The sequence below is a fragment of the Chiloscyllium plagiosum genome, unplaced genomic scaffold (assembly GCF_037043375.1).
Source record: "Chiloscyllium plagiosum isolate Xiang-an unplaced genomic scaffold, Cpla_swu_hap1 HiC_scaffold_9, whole genome shotgun sequence".
NCBI classification, from domain to species: Eukaryota; Metazoa; Chordata; class Chondrichthyes; order Orectolobiformes; family Hemiscylliidae; genus Chiloscyllium; species Chiloscyllium plagiosum.
The window spans coordinates 121,867,264-121,886,796 of record NW_028270147.1 but is presented as its reverse complement, the minus strand read 5'-3'; the positions used below and the strand labels follow the sequence as shown (position 1 = coordinate 121,886,796).

General features: G+C 42.6%; 1 pseudogene; it reads right to left on the bottom strand.

Annotated features, from left to right (window-relative positions):
* Positions 1-19,533, bottom strand: part of LOC122545411 (centrosome-associated protein 350-like) — a 1,525,564-nt pseudogene that overhangs the window by 1,150,802 nt on the left and 355,229 nt on the right.

Sequence of the window (19,533 nt, the reverse complement as noted above, 5' to 3'; positions counted from 1 at the left end):
AAGAAGGTGGCATAAGCCAGGAGATTGATTGTCAGCCTCCCTCTGGCTGTCACGATGTCTCAGTGGTTAGCACTGCTACCTCTGAGCACTATGTATCTGGGGTCAAATTCCTCTCTTGAGCAACTGTGTGTGTGGATTTTGCACATTTTCCCTGTGTCTGCATGGGTTTCCTCTCGTTCCAGTTTCCTTCCACAGTCCAAAGACCTGCGGTTAGGTGGATTAAGTGACACCACCACTAGGCCATCTAGAATTATGGGAAGATTGAACAATCTCTCTTCCTAAGTTCTAGAATTCTACTTGCTCCATAATTAATAGCACAGCTTTTAAGGTAAAGCCTTTATTGCCCTTTGAACCTGCTTTTACAAATCACCATCCTTCATAGCACCAGGCCTGCTCCCACTCAAATTACAATTGCTGCTGGTACGCTTAATCTAAAATTTAAAAAATACACTGCCACACACATACCCACCAACACAATTCTACCTGTCATCTTTAAACCTTTCCTGCTTCTTATCAAACCTCCTCACAGCTTCCTTAACTTTTCCAAAACACTCATCATTCTTCTTATTTTACAATATTCTGATTTTCAACACCACATGCTCTTGGTACATAATCAAATTATTAAATGAACACCGAAAATAAAAGTGCCCCCAGAAGCAAACCCAGAAACCACGACTTTCTTGAACAACTCTGGAACTTCCCCAAATCCTTTTCTATATTTCCACCCTTCTATCTGTTTAAATCCCGTTTGCTACCCCTGCCTTAATTCCTTGCCAATTAATCTTATGCATGACACCCATCATATCTCCACATCTGAAAGTTGAGGTTTTTTAAACATAGTCATCACTTTTGAAATCTGTTCTGATGCTTTATTTCACAGTTACCCTGTTTTCTTCCTATTTTATCTTTAAAAACTTGCATTTATAACAAAGCTTTCATATGATAAAACAAACCAAGTAGCTTCACAGACATAGAGTAAAACATGATACTGAGCCTCAGAGATCCAAGGGCAGATGTGAAATCTGTCATACAGTTCAAGTGCCTTGAAGGAGGAAAGTGACATAGAAAGAAGTAAAGTTCAGGGAGAGAATTAAAGAGGTCACTGTCTTAGTAACTGAAGGCTTTTCCATTAATGGAGCAATTAAAATTGAAATTCTCAAAGATTTAATTAAAGGAATACAAATAGCTTGCCTGCAATGTATAATCATATAAATTAATTTAAATGATGCAAAGACTGGTTCTGGTATTATCCTTCACCAACTGGCTTTCTGGAATAGAACAAGTCGTATAATACAATCGTCAAGTCTGGAAGTAAGACAGACATTGATGAGGCTCCTGCAGTGGAAGAACGGAGGTGGGGCAGAGACAGATAATCGGAGATTCCATAAAGTGCCGAAGCAGGTCATTTGGCCTTTTAAGTCCACATCAACCCTCCGAGGACCAGCCCACCAAGAGCCCCCTCCCCTCCAGCTGGATTTCCCATTGCTGATCCACCGAGCCCGCACATATTTCACATGCCTTCACAAAATTCCTATTCTTTCCCACATTACATTTCTCATTCCCCCTCAGAATTCCCATTCTCTGCCACTCCTGTTTCCCATTCCCCTCAGAATTCCCTTTCCCCCAACACCTATATTTTCCATTTATTCTCAGAACTCCCATTCCCTCAGATCTCCCACCCACCTCTCCATACTGTTTCCCATTCTCTCCACTTCCTGTTTCCCTGGGACTGATTTTGAGCCAAGCCACTGATTTTCTATTCTCTGCAGCCTTATATGATATTCTTTACTCATTAGAAACGGTTCTTGTAGAAAAAACAATGCAAAACATCTTTTACCATTTTCCTGTGTGTTGCGACAAAATCCTGGGAATAAACACCATCTTTGAAAATACGATGGTCAGGACTGGTGGTCATCCGAAGGGCTGCTGATGGTGATTCCAGAGTCTGAGCAGGTGAACATCTAACCTCCTTAGGAATTGAAATGTCACTGTGGGGCTGGGAGCAAGGTGGTGCAGGACATTCTTCCTCACTGCCTGTGTCTAGAGAAAATACCAATACTTAGAACATTTATACTGCAATGGATTAACAGTGCTTAAAGTGAGATGCACAATTCAGTATGACTGTCTTACATGTCCGTCCTCCTTTCAATGTGTTCTTTATTTCAGATGTATGTAACAATATCATAAGGAGAGTAGGTTAGAAACAGTTAACCAGAGAAAGTTAAGTTTGCACAGGTCACTGATGAAAAGCACCTTGAGCTAATTCAGATACTATCAGACATAACTGCTCATTGTCAAAATACTCCGATACAACATTCTGCGCAGTACTGCAGTTGCAGTTTCATGCTGCTGCTAATGGCGAGGAATGAAATTAATTATCAATATTGCAAAGAAAATTAGATTTTTCCATGTAAACAAAGTGGCCACATAGCCTTGTGTAAACAATGTCCAAGCTCTCTCACTGATTACAACTTTTGCTGCTTTTCAACTCTGCAAGTGATACGCAACCACCAGCAGTGAAAGGAATTAAAATCTGAAACTTCAGCCTCCCTCGAGAGGGTGAGTGGGAAACTACACTGGGCTATTGTGTCAAGGTACCATTGAGAAAGATGATAATTCCAACATCTGACCTATGCTGAATAAATGGATGACAGCAGATGCTTGGGAAATGTGATTTCCTTGAATGAATGAGACAGGCAAAATAAAAGGTCAAGTTTACACCTTGCTTCTTCTGCATTAATCCAGACTGATGACCTTTACACATCAATACATCACCTCACACGTGCCATGACAATCAGCGATACCAAAGTGCACTTGAAAGCGGTCAGAACCACAGTAAATGCATTACTGTCTCAAAGAGAAAACAAACAAACAAGAAACAGAGGCTAACATTACCTTTCGATTCGGGAATCTTCTCGCTTGCCTCTCTCTTTGCCATGTTTGGTTTGAGCTCCCTGTCCCAAGCAGCCAGAGCCTGTTTATCCATTTGCTGGATCGCAGCTTCCTCAGCATCGAGCCGCCGCTTCCACTCCAGCAGCTCCTCTGCATGTCGTCGCTGATGCATAAGTTTCTACTCCCATTTAGTGAGGAACCTGATGGACATACAAGCAGGACTGGGGAGAGAGAAAGGAAGTGTCAGCTAGCTGCCAATATTCATTTCTAAAATCGGACATTAACCTGCAGCTCAAAATGTATAATTCTTACTTTTTAAATTCTACACTGTTTGGGTTATAGTTTCACAACACAAACAAAATTCAGGGCAAGGTCTCCTTGTACACCTCACACATCCTAGAACATTGCAGCACTACTGCATGTAAATAGGCTCAGTGCAGTTAATCAACACATTCAAAAGAATGTCCTCCAAGTTTGCTGATGCAATATTAGTCAAAACCATCAACTTCAATCTGCAATGCTGCTCTTCAAAAAAACTTCAATCTGTCATAGATTTCCCCACCCCACTGCAATTGGTAACCTGGCCCGGCCCAGGGATTGGTACTGGGACATTAGTGGACTGTGATCTCAAAGGAATCGAGCAAACAAAATTTTGATAGCCTGGTCCTCACAAGTTTAGTAAGAGGTTTGAGACAAGTCAGATGCTATGCCTTCTTGCATTTAGCTCAATAGCATTTCCTATTTACAGTACAGAGTTTTGCAAAGTATAAAGAATTATGTGTTTTTTTTGCCATGGTGGGGGATTTTTATCCTAGTTTATCACAGTTGCTGCCTCTCGCTCCCCAACAGACACTGAGAGAAGCCCAGTGATGAGACGTAAAGACAGAGAAGTAGTGGTGACAGGAGAGCAATGTTTACAAAAAAAGGAGCAAAACAAGAAAAACAAAACAGCTGAGTATCACCCCAAAATTGCTTTATCTTTAGATACTCAAGAAAACCTCACATTATTAAGGAGAAATTTCAAATATTCCATCAAACATTTCTAACCAACTTCCCTACACCTCTACCTCAACACAACTTGAGGATTCATTAACTTCAAATGGCAACAGAGCTCATCAAAGCCAACCCCAGCTCCATTTCTCTTTCTGACTTAGATAGTGGGAGAATCTCAAGCACTGCCTTCCCAACAGTCCATCCAGAGCTTACAAACACATCTGATGTTTGTTTAATGTTGTCATTATTGCTGCCTTCACTACCAACTCTGGCAGCTCATTCCATACATGTGTGAAAAAATTGCCCCTGAGGGAACTTTTAAATTTTTCCTTTCTTACTTACGCTCTCTATTTTTGACTCCGCTATCCTGGGAAAAAGATCACAGCCAATCACCCTATCCATGCCCCGCATTATTTTATAAACTTTTAAGGTTACCCTTCAGCCTCTCCCTACAGCTGAAACCTTCAACCCGAGCAACATACTTGTAAATCTTTTCTGAATCTTTTTAAGTTTCACAACACACCAGCACTGAATGCATTATTCCAAAAGTGGCCTCTCCGATGTCCTGTACAACTATAACATGACATCCCAACTCTTATACTCAATGCACTGACCATAAAGGCAAGCACACCAAATGGTTTCTTCACGACCCCTGTCTGACTGAAACTCCGTCTTCAAGGAACCAAGAACCTGCACCCCAAGGTCTCCTTGTTCAGCAGCACTGCCCAGGGCCTTCCCATTAAGTCCTGCCCTGATTTGCCTTACCAAAATGCAGTACCTCATATTTATTTAAATTAATTAGATCAGAAAAAAACACCAGTCGTTTAGCACATCATCCCTATCTAATTATTTATTAAATATGCTAAACCTGAATCAAACCTTGCTTAAACCACAATTGGATACTGTGTGCAGGCTGATCATCATACTATAAATAGAAAAAGGAGAAACTGAAGTGGGTACACAGACAAGATTGACAAGGTTGGTCACAGAAATGTGTGGGTTCACATGTCAGGAAAGGGTTAACAAGCTACATCTCTTTTCTCTGAAAGAAGGCCAAACAGGGACATAATAGAGGTCTTTAAAATGTTGAGAGGGTTCAGCAGACTGGATACAGACAGAATGTTTCCTTTCACAGGGAAGAAATTACCTTGAGGCCACAAAGTAGTCACCAAGAAATCCATCAGTGAGATATGGAAGTTCTGCAGAATTGGATTACAACAATGAAGACTGCACAGAGAGTGGTTGAATCAAATATCATACGGGTGTTTAAGGGGAAGATAGACAAGATTAGAAGGAGAAAGGAACAGAGGATCAGGGTAATAGATGAGCAAAGGTGACAGGAGTCTCAAGTGGAGCAGTAACACTGATGTGAACTGATTGGAACAAATCATAGAATCCCTCAGTGTGGAAACCGGCCATTTAGCCCATTGAGTCCATAATGACCCTTCGAACAGCATCCCACCCAGGCTCACTCCCCTACACTATCAGTGTAACTCTGCATTTCCCATGGGCTAATTCACCTAGCCTGCATATCGCTAGGCACTATGGGCAATTTAGCATGGCCAATCCACCTGACATGCATATTTATGGACTGTGGAAGGAAACCCATGCAGACATTGGGAGAATGTGCAAACTCTACACTGTCGCCTGAACGTTGAGTCGAACCTGGGTTCCTGGCATTGTGAGGCAGCAGGGCTCACCATTGAGCCATGGTACTTACCTAATAAGACCTGTTAACATCCTCTGTAGTGTACGCAATTGCCTTCATTAGATAAAAAAGCTTACACAATGATGTCAAGCTGATAATTCCACCAGGAAAAACAATTCCTGCAACATTTGCATGTACCTCCAGTTTCCTAACACACTCCACTGAAAGGCAAAGTAAGCTTTGCACCAGTGAAAGTTTTCACATTGCAATCCCATTCTGAGACTGTTACATCAGGGCAATGGGTGTAAATAAAGAAAATGAGGGTAAGAAAAAAGCTCCACTACTTGGAGACCAGTAGCAGTGAGGCCATATTGATGTTTTGCTGCCCCACTCGCAGGGTCAAACATGACAATACCTCAGGGGGGATAATTAGAAACACCATATGCAGCAAACACACTGCCTTTGAAAAACACAGTTAAATGGACTTCATATATTTATCTCTGCTCAGAGCCACACCGTCTCTCTCTTTCTCATCCTCTCTATTTTTTTTATTTCAAAAATATACTTTATTCATATATATTTAATCTATACAATTGGACATGTCATCATTCTGTAAACATGTCATCATTCTGTAAACATTCCATTTCTTTGCGTATGGAAACAGGGTAATCATTCCTATTCACAGGTTGGTGCGATTACATTGAGCTGAGGCGCCAGCGGAGCCCAAATGACTGCGTGGGCCCCCTGTTCTTCTTGGGCAGGCAGATGTTAGACGGTGGTCTTTCCCCACCGCACCTTGGCGGCAGCTGCCCCAAACTTCAGCGCGTCCCTCAACACGTAGTCCTGGACCTTGGAATGTGCCAGTCTGCAACACTCAGTCGGGGTCAACTCCTTCAGCTGGAAGATCAACAGGTTTCGGACCACCCAGAGAGCGTCCTTCACCGGGTTGATGATCCTCCAGGCACAGTTGATGTTCGTCTCGGTGTGCGTCCCGGGGAACAGGCCATAGAGCACGGAGTCCCGCGTCACGGCGCTGCTCGGGATGAACCTCGACAAACACCACTGCATTCCTCTCCAGACTTCCTCTGCATAGGCACATTCCAGAAGGAGGTGTGTGACAGTCTCGTTCCCCCCCGCAGCTGCTTCGAGGGCAGCGTGCGGTGCAGCAGAGAGTCCGGGCGTGCATAAATGATCTCACAGGCAGAGCCCTTCGCACCACCAGCCAAGCCATGTCTTGGTGCTTGTTGGAAAGTTCTGGCGATGAGGCATTCTGCCAAATGGCTTTGACAGTCTGCTCAGGGAACCGCTCGACAGGATCTGCCCTCTCCTTTTCCCGAAGGGTCTCAAGGACACTACGTGCTGACCATTTCCTGATGGACTTGTGGTCAAAGGTGTTTTTCTTCATAAATTTCTCCACGAAGGACAGATGGTACGGAACGGTCCAACTACTCGGAGCGTTCCGCGGCAGCGAGGCCAGGCCCATCCTTCGCAACACCGGGGACAGGTAGAACCTCAGTACGTAGTGACACTTGGTGTTTGCATACCGGGGATCCACGCACAGCTTGATGCAGCCACACACAAAGGTGGCCATCAGGGTGAGGGTTGCATTGGGTGTGTTTTTTCTCCCATTGCACCGGTCTTTGTACATTACATCTCTTCGGACCCGGTCCATCTTTGATCTCCACACGAAGTGGAAGATGGCCCGGGTGACTGCGGCGGCACAGGTTCTGGGGATAGGCCAGACCTGTGCCACGTATAACAATACTGAGAGTACCTCACACCTGATGACCAGGTTTTTACCCGCGATGGAGAGCGACCGTTGCTTCCATCTGCCCAGTTTCTGTCTCACCTTCCTGATCCGCTCCTCCCAGGTCTTGGCGCATGCCCCAGCCCCCCCGAACCAAATACCCAGCACCTTCAGGTGGTCAGTCCTGACGGTGAAGGGGATAGAGGATTGGTCGGCCCAGTTCCCGAAGAGCATGGCTTCGCTCTTGCCTCAGTTTACCTTGGCCCCCGAGGCCCGTTCGAACTGGTCATAAATGCACATGAGTCTGCGCACGGACAGCGGATCCGAGCAGAAAACGGCGACGTCATCCATGTACAGGGAGGCCTTAACCTGCAGACCTCCGCTGCCAGGAATAGTCATCCTTCTCAGGCTCGCATCCTTCCTGATGGACTCGGCAAATGGCTCTATGCAACACACAATCAAGGCAGGAGAGAGAGGGCAGCCCTGCCTGACTCCAGATCTGACTGGGAAGCTATCTGATTCCCACCCATTGATTGAGACTGCACTGACAATGTTGGTGTAGAGCAGTCTGATCCAATTAGCGATTCCCTCCCCGAAGCCCATTTTGGAGAGGACATCCCTCATCCTCTCTATAACATCACCAGCTGACAAATGAGCTGGTTGGCTTGCCAGCCTTTCACAGCAATATGCCTTATAAGGAGCCATAAGAGATATTACTTTTCATCCATATGACTGCGCATCTTCTTCAGTTTTTGCATGATGCTGCTGGTCTCACTGCCTGAAATCGAAACAGGGGAGGGACTCCACATCTCCGTATCTGTTTGCAGGAGACTGGAAGTGGGGCTCACTTTGGAAACATTCTCCTTCTGGTTGTTTTGCATTCCGCTGCTCCTGTCGAGTTGGAATCTGAGAATATACCAAGATGGACGCATGGAAAGTTAAGTTTGTTCCTAAAAGGAAACAACTCCAGAATTAGTTGCAATGAAACACAGATGAGATTCAAAGACTGGTTTCTGCAACTGAGCAACATCATTTCCTTTCAGGCAGGCAGAGCGTTTCATTAGTTTTGAATTAATTGAGCTTTAATTAATTGAAAATTTCAAAAGTGAGACTGATTTTTTTGTTTCTTGGGAACGTTTATTCAGTGAAACAGATTAAGGGAGGGAGATGTAGATCAATTATAATAGAAGTAAGTGCAAACAGATGAGTGGCTCAACAACCTACTCCCATTCCTCTGCACATGATCAAGTGTAAAAATGTTTTGACACCTTTGTAGGATATGCTGATAACAGGTAGGAGCCAGATTGCAGGGAGCGAAAGAACAGAAGCACAGATACATTGGGCTGAAAGCTCCATTTCTTGTGCTGTCACTTCTACCGAATGCAGAACAAAACACGATATCGATGAATACAGAGGATGGGATTCTCGGCAGCAGCAGGTATTCCTGCAGGGACAGCTTTAGGTTGCAGAGATTTGGACTCTACACAAGGGAACATGCGAACATATTATCAACTTAATAAAAGTACCGAGACTTAAGTTGATGTTTCTCAGTGGCAGACAAACCATTCTTACATCTTTTCTGTAAAATATTAAAAGTTTTATTTATATTGTAATGATAATATAGACCAGAAACCTTGCTGATAGCAAGCTCGGATTGAAAGTGATCACCCATCATTCATGCTGCTGAGTAAGTAATTCCTTACTTTAATAGTAACCTTGCATTGAACAGTTCAGGAGTTTGCAAATGGTGGGATACTAACCAACTTGCTCTCCCCAGCGGATTTGAATTTCTCCTGAATTTTGATGGTGGTCTGGAGCATATGTTGAATCTCCTCCTGCTGTTTCAGAATCAGCTGCCTCTCCCTGTGAGCAGCCTTGTTGGCCTCTTGAAGATGCCTGATTTCGGCCTGTGATGAAATTGTACACAATGTATTACCATGTTAGAGACCAACTAAACCCGTCTTTACATCGTCAATAAATTTATTTTGACGACAGAGTACAGACAAAAATGAAGTCAGGGCACACAACTCCATAACCCGTTAAGTTCTAAGTTGCACAGTTTCCAAGTGGCACTGTGCAACTTTTACAACTTATAATGCTTGTTTTTGATGAAAACTTGGTGTTTTTCTTCGACAAAATGTATTGTCAACACAAACTCAAACAGTCAAGTACTCCAGGTGGAAAATTATCACGAAAGAGTTACTCACATTCTTTTTCGACAACTGATGCCTAACTTTGAGTGAGCATTTCTGATTTTATTTTAGGAGGTTGCTTCCTGGTCTGTGGTGAGTTAACCTGAGTTCTCAAACCTGAAAAACTGTCCTCTGCAGAAGAGAAAGATGATGAATAGGCAGATTTCCACTTTCGACAATTGCACATGAGCTCTTGCTGCTGGGCAAGTTGGAAAGTGTTTCTGGATTAGTGGTGCTGGAAGAGCACAGCAGTTCAGGCAGCATCCAAGGAGCTTCGAAGTCGACGTTTCAGGCAAAAGCCCTTCATTAGGAATAAAGTTGGAAAGTGTGCCTGGGTTGAGTGAATACATAATCTGGCAAATCTGTAGTGGGTCCAACAGCAAATAACGTAACATTCCAAGTCTGCGTGACACTGCCTGACACTGCGAGATTGGTAAAACCTCTGCCAACAAAAATCAGCAACTTGTTGAGACCATCACTATATTTTTCTCAGTTTTGGTTTGGAACTGTGAGCTGAAATTAATAATTGAACTTTGAAAAGCAACTTGTTTTAAAACAACCGAAAAAGGCTCAGTCATTTATAATACCAGAGTTGATTTTACTCCCCTTCTTGAACAAGGGGACGACATTTGTTATCCTCCAGTCTTCTGGCATTATTCCTGTAGACAATGACAATATAAAGATCAAATCTCAAGGTTCTGCAATCTCCTCCCTGGCTTCCCAGAGAATCCTCAGATTAATCCCATCCAGCCTAGAGGCCTTATCTATTTTCACACTTTTCCGAATTGCTAACACCTCCTTATGAACCTCAAGCCCGTCTAGTCTAATAGGCTGCATCGCATAGAAAGCTGTATGGTTTTCCTTGATCCTATCTGCCAATGATTTTTCATGTTTCCTCCTGGCTCTTCGTAGCTCTCTCTTTAGGTCTTTCCTCACTAACTTGTAACTCTCAAGCTCCCTAACTGAGCTTCACGTCTCAACATAAGCCTTTTCTTCCTCTTGACAAGAGATTCAACTTCGTATGTAAACCACAGCTCCCGACACATGTTGTAATGATGCTGGAATTTACAGACAAACTTGGATAAATCTGCCCAAGTAGATCACACAGTTTCACCACTGCTGAATTAGCAACTAAACCAGAAAGAGAATGATCAGGGTTTAAGATTTTGTTAAACAGCCAAATTCTTCTTAATATTTTATAACTTTAATGCCCCTCCCATGCTTGTCATACTCAATCTGGAGAAAATTTATTTCAACAAGATATTGCTTCTGCTCACAAAATTAAAAAGAAAATATGGAAATAAAAGGTTGGTGTCAGTAAAAGTGTCCACAAAGATGTTGAGCAGCCATAAAAACCCAACTAATTCATGGAGGGACTTTGAAGAAGGAAATCTTCTGCCCACAGCTAGTATGGCATATGTGACTACAGTGTTACGGCAGCATGGATGGCATGCACATCATACCTACCAAGCATTGACCATCTCTTGCAATCCTTTTGATATGAAGTGGTATTATCATCACTGCTTCCCTCACAATTAACACATTAGAGTTACCCTCGACCTGAAACTGAACCGGATCAGCTATACAATACTGTGTCAACAAAACCAGATCAGAAGCTGAAAATTCTTCACTAAGTAACTCACTTCCTGTCTCCCCAATACATGCCCTAGAAACATAACATCAAACAGAATGTAGCAACCTGCTTGATCAGCATCACATTCACCAATCTACACATTCACGTCCTTCACCAATAAACAGTGAGAGCTATGTGCACTATATGATGCACTGCAGGAACTCACTCAATTCCTTTAACAGCATCTTCAAAGCCTCTGACCTCTACCATCTAAAAGGACACAGACAGTAGATAACATGGTAACACCATTACTTGTAAGTTCCTCTCTATGCCACACAACATCCTGACTTAGCAATATACCATTCCTTCACTGCTATCGGATCAAAATCCCAGGTATTCCTTTCCTGTCAGCATTGTGGTTTTACCTGTAGCAGGTGAACTGCAGATGTTTGAGGAAATGGCTCACTATCACCTTCCCAAGTGCAATGAAGGATGGACAACAATACTGGCCTGAACAGCGGCAAAGAAATCCATTGAAATAATTTGTTTAAAATCCTGACTCGTGGGTTAGGACAACAGTCTTGCATCAATCTGTTCCAGAGCCCTGAACTCAAAACCTAACAGCACTTGCGAGTTGATATGTTTATATTGACCAAGCACACTGCAGTAGCTCAAGGCAGCTCACCACCATGACCAGTTCGAGAATGAGGGATAGTAAATAAATACCAGTATTACCGGAAACATCCCAAATTCAAAGAACAAATTTAAAAATTCAAAAAATAGGTCAAAATTGCATTCATTCTACTCAATCCAAACAGTAATAAGGGGAAAGATGTTGTGAATACCTAGATTCTGCACAACAGCCTCACTGCAATGAGAAAAGACAACAGCTTTCCCCCTTCTCTGGAAAGTATTACTAGAAGTTTCTGCACATTCTTACATTGCATTTTTGAAAGGCTATTCAGCCTAACATCACTGCATAGATCAGCTACTCACTTTTTCTGGTGCTCCAACCAGGCCAGCTCTGCTTTGGTCTTTTCCTTCAAGGCTTGTTCTCGCAATTTGAGGAGTGACACCTGGTGCTGTGCACGCATCTCCTCCTCCTCCATGTATTGTCGCACCATCTCCATGGTGAATTGAGAGAAACTGTCTTGACCTCCAGAGAAGGGCATGCTCAAATCATGCTGAATAGCGAAAGACAGGAGAACAAACAGTATAGAGTGAGGTGATCTGCTTCCCCTGACCCAAGCAAAACTTGCCCCATAATCCACAAAAACTCAGGACTGACTGCAGACAACAACAACAATTAAAAGTAGTTGGAGTATCATCAGACATGCCAATCATGCTGCATCACAAGTGATCCCATCAAACTATCCCAATATTTATCAGGATGAGTAAATGCTGACTGTCTCATTTCATCATCTGTAAAACACATTAAGACTGGCCATAGTCCCTCATACTGGTAACTTTCTGGTCAGGACTCCAGTTACTAATTTGCTGCCAGGTTCTGATAAATAACCAAAAACAGAATAGGAGTTGCACATACAGAGAATAAGGGTGTCATGGTTACATCAACATTAGCCAGGAGGAGGCTATTTAGCTTCTTGAGCCTATTCCACCATTCACCCAAATCATGGTAATCTTCAACATCATGACAAATCCCTGTCTTTGTCCCATAATCCTTCAGCATTTTGGTTAAAAATCTACCAAGCTCGGATTTAAAATTTGTAACTGATTTCATATCAATCACTGTTTGTGGAAGGGAGTTTCAAACTTCATCCATTTCCATGTGCAAAAGTGTTCCACAATATCACACCTCAATGTTCTGACTCTCACATTTTATCTATTCAATCTCTCTTCTTAAATTAAGCCTCGGAGCCCAAATATCACTTCAGTAAGTCTACATTGCACTTCCACCAAGAGTGATACTCTTCTTAAGCCATGGTGCCCAGCCCTGACGGCTTGGACTGACGAGGTTTTGAACTGCTGAAGCATGACTTCTAATCTGTATTCGAGTCTTCTTTGGACATAAATGTCAACATTCCACTGGCCCCTTGATCACTTTTCTGAGCCTGTTTGTGACATTTTCATGAACTGTATGCAGCTGGATCACCCCCATCAAGTTTCTTTGAACTCCACTGTCTCTCGATTTTCACAATCAAGAAATATCCTATTTTGATCCAACCTCTCACTTGCCGACACAAACTCATCTGTAGATTTTTCATTTACTTAATCTATCAAGATTGCTTTCTGATTTTATGCTTCCATCTACCGACACTCGAGATCGCTGCTAATCTGTAGACAGGCCCCAAATTTTGAATGTGGCTTTCCTTTCATTATGAATAGTGAATAGATAGGACACCAACATAGATCCATGCAGAATATCACCAACCATATCCTTCCAATTAGAATATCTCTTATTATCTGCACAAATGTCTTTTGTTCAAATCAAATTCCTCTGCAAGCTCCACTTGTCTTTTGCATCTTATTACCCCCACCTTTAATGGACAGTAGAAAGTTGTAAATTCAGGGACATTCTTAGCAATCAAATTTAGCTTGTGTTTACCTGACGAGGTGTGCAAGGAATCCCAGTAAATATTAATCTCTGTCTTCACTACATGGTAACTTGATCACAAAGATTAACAATGCAAAAGATTTATTCCTCTTCAAGATTTATAAACTCTGGTAACATTGTTAGTGAGTGGTACTTATCATTTAAAAAAAACAGCCCCTGCCCAACACTTGCCTTACACTCATTGCCCCATCTACTCCTCATCCTCTACATCTGAATCTCATGGCAAGATACCTAGAACATGGAGAGGAGCAACTATTCCAAGCACTGAGATCCCACTAACTGGCACCACCACTCACCCTTGGCTAACCCATGGGAGAACTCACTTTTACAGCTATTGAAGCCAATTGATCCTGCAGTATGTCCTCATCGGAATCATCCTGCTGGCTGCGTTTCTTCCTCATATTAAAGCAGCAATGGCTCTCTGATGGCAGAAGGAGATGGAAGGATTTCTCTTCAATCTCATCTTCAGTCATTGACTCATCGAACTGAAGGGAGTACTCAGTGGCAAGAGAAGCAGAGTCTGGAGAGACAATAAATGATTGACATTGTTCTTTGTTATTTTCTATTGCTCACTGAAAGATTTAGAACTGGAACATGAAGTTAAAGGCTAAGCTAGAATCCTTGGATTAGTTATCTGCTCAAGGAGCAGAGTTGGATTACAATTATTGATTCAACACAACTGTTATGTTGAATCACACATTGTTTAAGGGGGCATGTGGAAGTTTCCTTATGCACAACCACAGATCCAAGGGGAACACAAGAAAGTTGGATTGAATAGCTTAAGCATATGACTGAATAAAGGAATCTTGAAATAAATCAGTGCAAGACATGTTACTATTTGACCCACATATCCTTTGGGTATGGAAGGAGTGCTGACGTGAAAATTGGTTTGGTTGATTTGAATCAGCTAACTGAAGAGACACCATTCCCCATTTAAGTCATGAGATCAGTTGAAGGACAAAACATCATTTAGATTTGATGAAGTCTGTTTTTTTCCCCACTTGTCGCACATTGAATGGGCTTCTTCCTCTTGGGGGACTGTGGGCTGTAGTGTGCGGTCATGGCTCGCGATTTACTGTCCCCCGGTGCACCCTCTCAAACTTTTAGTTGATGCAGTCTTTAAATTAATGCTCCTGGGGTACGCCATATATTTATAGAAGGAGACTATAATTGTCTCATGGACCCTGGGGTGGACAGGATGCCAAGGGGGCTGTTGGGTACACCTCTGCAGACTAGACAGTTAGTGGACTTGTGTGAGGAGTTGGGGCGAGTGGATGTGTGGAGGTGTCTCCACCCAAATGGGAGGGACTTCATCTTTTACTCCAACCCGCACAAGTGCCACACAAGAATTGAAATGTTCTTTGTTCCGTCAGTTTGTTTGGACTTGGTGTTAGCCTGCAGGATTGGGAGCATTACTATTCCGGACCATGTGGCAGTATATTTAGATGTTAAGATCAAAGGTAGTGCAGGAGACACATGACAATGGCGCACGAATCCATTTCTGTTGAAGGATGACAACTTTGTACAGTATATCACAAGGGAGTTCAGGGTTTTTTAGGTCTTCAGTCAGGCTACAGTCAGTAACCCATCAGTGCTCTGGGAGACCACTTATTTTACACTTGACAATGAGAAGGAGGCAGAGAGGATAGCAGCAGCTGATACTTGAGGCCTGGCTGAAGGCAGCCAAATCGGCACATTATCCCAGACCATCTGGGGTCAAATTGCAACGCGTCATGGCTCTCCGGGCTGCTCTGGACTCAGTGCTCACACAAGTGGCAAAGAGAGGGGTCTGCTTGAATATGGGGATAAGCCAGGTAGAACCCTGGCTTACCTGGCTAGGAAGGAAAGCGCTCCACAGTCCATTGTGTTTATCAGGGAGAGAACTGGCAATGTCACTCATGAACTGAGGAAGATCGATGCCAGATTCCAGGAGTTCAATGCAGAGTTATACCAGTCAGAGGGTAGGGGGATGGAGAAGTGAGAATGGAATCCTTTTTTGAAAACTTGGACCTCCCTGGTACAAACGCAGATCAGACCTCCCTTTTAAATGTACCTCTGACAGTACAAGAGGTGGTAAGGCAGCTCCAAGGTGGTAAGGCACCTAGTCCAGACTGATTCCCATGTGGATTTTATAAGGAGTTCATACACATGTCAGCTGAACCACTGCTGGAGCTGTATAGTCATTCCTATGGCCAGGATTGTCTTCTGCCCTCTCTTACAGAGGCTAATATCGCTCTTATTTTAAAGAAAGGAAAAGACCCTGAGGATTGTGTATTGTATAGACCCATCTCGTTGTTGAATGTGGATTTTAAAATTCTATCAAAGGTGTTAGCTCTGAGCCTGGAGAAGGTGCTGCCTGTTATTATAAAAGAGGAGCAGACGGGTTTTATCAAGGGCTGCAGCTCCTCCAACAACTTCAGGCAGGTATTGAACATCGTGCAACTATGTCAGTAGAGAATGGTTCCGTGTTTGGTGGTCTCCCTGGAGGCTGAAAAGGCTTTTGATCGGGTGGAATGGTTGTATCTCTTTGCTGTTCTAGATCGTTTTAGTCTGGAGAGGGCCTTCGCCAGGTGGGTGGCAGTGTTTTATAAAGACCCCAAGGTGGCAGTTATCACGAATGGGGTTAAATCAAGCAATTTTCATGTGGGGAAGAGCAGCTGACAGGGATATTCCCATGTTATTGCTACTGTTTACCTTTGTACTTGAAGCACTGGCGGAGGCTGTCCAAAAAGACCCTGAAACAATAGCACCGAAAAATGCTTCAACCTATTCAGCCTCTCCCTGTAACTCAGTCCCGGCAACATCCTTGTAAATCTTTTCTGCACTCTCTCAGATTTAACATCCTTCCTATAGAAAGGTGATCAGAACTGTATGCAGTATTCTAGACGAGGCCTCACCAATGTCCTGTACAGCTGCAACGTAACACTTCAACCACTACAGTCAATGTTCTGACCGATGAAGGCAAGCACGCCAAATGTCTTCTTCACCACCCTCTCTACATGCAACTCCACTTTCAAAGAACTATACGCCTGCATCCCGAGGTCTCTTTGTGCAGCAACACACCCAGGGCCCCACCATTAACTGTATAAGTTAGCGATTGGATAGAGAGTTTTAAAAATTAGAATTGATAGACAACTTTAAAAATGAAGGTGCTTGAACTACATGGAGGGAGAAAGGTTTTCACTTGCGTAGCTGACCTGAATAGGAAGTTAACATTAGTGGATCAAATCAGACATTCAAAACAAACCATTCTTCCCTGAGAAAGGTGACAACGTGGAACTTGCTAGTACCAGGAATGCTTTAGTTGAATAGCATGAATGTGTTCAAGGGGAAATTGGATAAGTACCTCGCGGAGAAACATACAGAAGGATGCACTGATGGGATGAGACAAAGTGGGAGTAGACTCGCACGGAGACTAAATAACTGCACGAGTCTGTTGGGCCAAAAGGCACTTTTCCCTGCTGTAAAGTCTCTGCAAATGTACTGCTCTCCTTCACCAAAGAACCATTTAATCAACAAATAATTTGGACAAAAGGGGTCCCACTCGGGTATAAAAGAAAAATACAAGAGGTATCCCTTCGTAAGGTCACACAATTAATATCCATTACTGAAATTACTTCTGCTGAGACAGCGGTTTCATCTTCAGCTGCTCAGTAGCAGTGGAGTACAGAGTTTTAATCGGCGGTTTGGTGGAGGTTGAGCTGGCAACATCAAAATCTTTACTGAGTTCAGCTTCGGTCTTCTTCACAAATTCACCATACGACTGAAAGAAACATGGAGAGAAAGTGAAATCAAACATTGGGATTTAAAGAAGTACACATGACACTACTTTGCCAACTGCACTGAATTCAATGTACTTCTGATTTTTTTTAAACTTTTGTGGCAACTAAGGAATAGTAGGCCTTGATTTTCAGCAAATTACTGCAGTGAGGACAAGTTTTCAATTCAACCAGAAAGTTGAAAATAAAGCCTTTGTCATTTGAAATAATAGAAAATTCAGATGTAGGACGCAGTGCTCATAATTGTGATGCAGTGGTACAATATAAAACTGAACAGTTGCTAAACTGAAGCACTTATCAACATATGGTCCACCCGTTCACGTTTTCTCCTGTCAAATGTCTTCATCTTCTGCCAGTCTGTTTTCTGATATTGCTCTTTGTAGAATCTAAACAACTTCATAACCTCATTAGAAATGAAGATCTGTGGATAAAAGCACAGGAGAAATGGCAGTTGTTGCACACACCCTAAATACACAGACAAAACAACCCACAATCCATTATCCTTGCCCAAAACTGCTCAGTGAAGACTTTGACTCTTGGGCCTTTGGACTCTTTCCCCCATTCTGAATGATGTAAAATTGGATGAAACTCAAAGCATGTTCTATTCAACAAAAATCTACGGAATGCTTGAAAATGTAATTATAATTGAAGTGAACAATATCAGTGAGATCCAAAAGCATATTCTAAACAACTCTAAGGGTATATGCAATACTCCCAGACGGTGAGAAGGTTTGACATTTTACTTTGCCTCAGACCTAGACTGAGAAACGATTAATTATTCACTTAAGGATTCACTGCACTACATGGTTCAGCACTTTGCCAACAGCATCTTCTAAGACGTCTCTGCTCAGGCAAATTCCAAAAATGTTCTGCCTTTATAATAGACTGTAGGTAGATAACTCAAGATCAGCGCTGTGGGAAGTCTCACCATAAACATTGGGACTGATGTGGATTCATACAGCGGACCAGCATTTCAGGAAGGTCAAATCATTCTCAGTTTAACAGAGGAGTTCATCTTAACTTCAGGAACTGAAGTTAAGAGTGAGATGAAGTAATACATTGAGTGGATAAGAAAAGGAATTACACCTGAAATTCTAAGATCCTAATCAGGTCAGAGAAAAATGCCACAAAGTATTCAAACATACAGGCCATTTAAAGTGACAGATATGGCCATTAAAAGAAACCTGGCTCTTCCAACTGCACACAAACAATTTAAGCCACATTAAGTTGCATAAGATCGGAGAATATTTTGGTCAATTTTGGGAACCTCAACACATTACAAATTCAGACTGAAAAGTGCAACCTTTAAGGCTTTCTTCATCTAAAAATTATGGAGTGACCTGTGGAAGATAAGATTCTGGAGAGTTTTAAGAAGATGATTAATAATCATATAGTGTATTATCAACCAATGGAAAAACAGAAATGATACAGAAGAATTCAAAAAAATGAGTGACTGGAAGAGACACCATATATTATGTAAATAGAAACAGAAAATATAGATTCTCAGAGTTAGCAAAGTGGTGACAGATGGGATTTAATGAATAACAGGATGATGATGATGCTAAATTAATAATGGGAGAGTACAAACAGTGGAGGATAAAGTGGTTTGGACTTTTAGGGAAGGGACAAAATGATAAATTGAATTCAATGCAGTCATCAGAATGGTTTTAACATGCTCTTTTATACATATCATCAATCAGAGCTGCTGTGGAGCACTATTAACCGATATCTTTCTTGCTTAACTGAGAAAAAATAAGTTTGTGTTCAAATGCAAAAGCTGGATCTCACCTCACAAGAAACTCTTTTGCTCACACTCTCTACATCTTTCCATTTATTATTCTCAAGATAGTCTGGGGGTATTTGTAGATCTCCTGGATCGTGGCCAAGATCCTGCAACTTCCTCAGCCGCCACATCAACCATCTTCTCAACCTCTAAAGCATCATGATGTACAGCAAAATGAGGTTCCCTTTGGATTTTTAGAGGCACATCCTTCGTAGACTGGGCCTCCTGCACTGGCTGCTGCACTTTGCTGCAGCGCAGCCCAAAGTCCTCATCAAACCAATCTTGGTCATCTACCAGGTCATCGAGCATCTCATGACTCAATCCCAACTCTGCCAGGCATTTGGCCAATTC